This window comes from Triticum dicoccoides, chromosome 4B (genome assembly GCF_002162155.2).
Source record: "Triticum dicoccoides isolate Atlit2015 ecotype Zavitan chromosome 4B, WEW_v2.0, whole genome shotgun sequence".
NCBI classification, from domain to species: domain Eukaryota; kingdom Viridiplantae; phylum Streptophyta; class Magnoliopsida; order Poales; family Poaceae; genus Triticum; species Triticum dicoccoides.
Genome location: NC_041387.1, coordinates 136,808,195 through 136,810,937, shown reverse-complemented (window position 1 = coordinate 136,810,937; position 2,743 = coordinate 136,808,195). Strand labels below are relative to the sequence as shown.

The following is a 2,743-nucleotide window of genomic DNA, read 5'->3' as shown; positions in this document are numbered from 1 at the left end:
AAAATATTCAGCAAACCAAATTGTTGTAGAGAATCATTTCCATTCCCTTTTTTTCGGCCATAGTTTCATCAGATACAGCAAACAATGTATGGAAAAAAGAGATAAACAGAACATGCTTCCGTTGTCATAGCATCTGCCTGCAAAAGAGTGACTAATTTGGTCGACAGACCCCATAATCAAGGTACATAATTAAAAAAACTACCTATTTGTACAATGACAGGTTCATCACTGTAAGACTGGGTGTTATCCATATGGGACTTGGCCAGCTGCACCAAAGCGGGGACACAATTTCCTCCCTACTGTCATCTTCAAGGTTGAGAACACCTATATCCCGGGGATTCGTCTTATACATCCAATTATATTGCTCATCATCTGCGAATAAACACAATTTGCCTTCAGTTGTGGATATTCTTCAGCACTAAGGCATATAGGCTGGTTACGCCCCAGAAACAACACATTATGATGCAAGCTATTTATTTCCACGAGCTCTTCTGCTTCCATATCAACTTTGTGTAACAAGACTTTATTAGTTTTAACTATGAGCTCCTCATAACCCGCATCTATGAGTTCAGCCTTCCTGCAAACTTGCAGCAGACCGCCCCATGGACCCTGAAGAAGGTAGAACTGCCCCCTGTACTCAGGACTGTTAATGGCAATCTCGTCTGCAATTATATTCCTCGTGACGGTAGGACCAGTGAGGTCAAACGCATCCATTTGCCCGGCTCTTGTGGATGCATACAATAGACCATCCATGTAGATGCATAGATCATAGTTCCAACTTGGCGGCAGCGAGGTCCATTTACAATCTCCTACCCTTGCAAACGAAAGCTGACGTACTGGACCATGGATGAGAACCGCAATGTAGCTTCCTGTGGACGGATCCGGAAAGATAAATACCCTGATGTAGACATGGTCACGAAGCTTGTCGGGAGCATGGGGGAACATTTTGGGACCAACCATTTCGGGGTCTAAGTCTGGATCGTAAAGTTGCTGTCGCAATTTATACATAATAACTGTGCCTGCATTGTCAAAGATTGGCTCTACATAACCAATGGTGACCACCGACGGGAGAGCAATCTGTTGGCCAGTGACCGGATTGATAAGGTGTAGCTCAGACTTGTCATCCGCGGTAACTAGCCAACCATGCGATGACCCAAGAAGATACCTGCTGCGGATGGGTGGATCCGGGAGAGTTAAATTGCAGACCCTCTTCTCTGCGAGGCTGTAGAGACAAGCTACATTCTCACCAGCAGATTCAGAGGTATAGAGGAGGCAAGGCGTCTGAGGACGTTTGTACAGCTCAAGCTGGCTGCAGAGGCTGGTATACGCGGAGCGCCAGGAGGAGCTGACAGAGGCCGCACCCATGAGGTCAAGTATCTCCAGGAGTGAAAATATGTCCATTAATACATCCTGCGGCAGCTCCGGCGAGTTTCTCACCACAGTTTCAGTTTCCATCGCTGGTGAGACCTTTCTCAATACATCCTGCAGCAGCTCCGGCAGTTTTCTCAACACAGTTTCAGTTTCCATCGCTGGTGAGACCTTTCTGAATTTCCCCAATGAACCGGGAGAAAGAGCCAGGAGCTTAGGCAAAAATTTCAGGCCAAAATGTGCAAAGCTCGTTATCCTGGCTACGCTACAGACATCCATTGGAGCAATTGCAAAAGCGGGTCTTGTGGGGGAAGAGTTGCTTCAGCGGCAAACCAATTGGACTTGTCTTGTATCCAATCTGAGAAGAAGCACATCGAGGGCTGGCTGCACATCGAGGGCCTCACCTGTGATCCGATTAGAAGAAGGGAGTCCGGATCCAAGGACGAAACGGCCGGGATTTGTTGCCGTAGAAACACCGAAAATATCTGGAATTCGAATCCGAGCAATTACCGCCGGCGCCTCGGACGGATGCCCCCCAACGACGGGAGAGGAGAACCAACTAATTGCCCGCCGCAGTGTAGCCAGACGGCTCGGCCGTCCCAGGATCCGCGGGAAGGCAGAAGGTAGCGCCGGCGAGCTTGGGCTTCGTCGGCGGCGGTAAATGGGATGCAGGAGGCGGGGTGGTATTAGCAGTGGAAGGTGGCGGTGAGAAGGTGCTTGGCTCCGCCGTCTTCGTCGCAGGCGGCTGCGTTGTGGGGGCAGGTCGCCTTTGCACAGGTCACAGAGAGGGCGTCTGTTTTGCGACTGTGCGCCGTTCTCCGCGCGAGCGATCCATTTTTTTATTTTTTTTTGGTTTTCTTTTTTGATTTTGAAACTTCCGCGTGAGTGATCGATTCATTTTTCTATTCCTTTTTCGAACTTCCGCGCCAGCGATCGATTCGTTTCTTTTTTTGACATGCAATCGATTCGTTTCAATCGTGGTTTCTTTTTTTGACATGCGATCGATTCGTTTCAATCGTGTTGGAGTGGGGCGTTGAAAAAAAAACACTTCACATCGACCCAAAAACACGCCTAGTGCGAGTCCACCACGTAGGAAAAAGCTATGGCGATCCCGAGGCGATTGGCTTCTGGCGCTAGGGTTAGGGTTTTGCCGCACAGGGGTGGCTTGGCTCCGGTGGTGGCTACGGCGACGGCGCAACCCTAATCACGGATCGGTGTGGTTCGTCTTCGTTAGGAGCGGTGCTGATGGTGGAGAGGATGGGAGCGAAGGCTACAGCGACTCCAAAGAACACACCAATCTCGGCGGCGGCGACGCCGGTGGCACGAAAGCTGGATGGATCAAGTAGCCGGGGATCTTCCAAGTCTCCGGCAGAGA

At 50.0% G+C, this 2,743-nt stretch overlaps 1 pseudogene; it reads right to left on the bottom strand.

The window, feature by feature from the left end:
- Window positions 1–41: 41 nt before the first annotated feature.
- LOC119295466 lies at window positions 42–2,151 on the bottom strand (annotated as a pseudogene).
- Window positions 2,152–2,743: the final 592 nt, after the last annotated feature.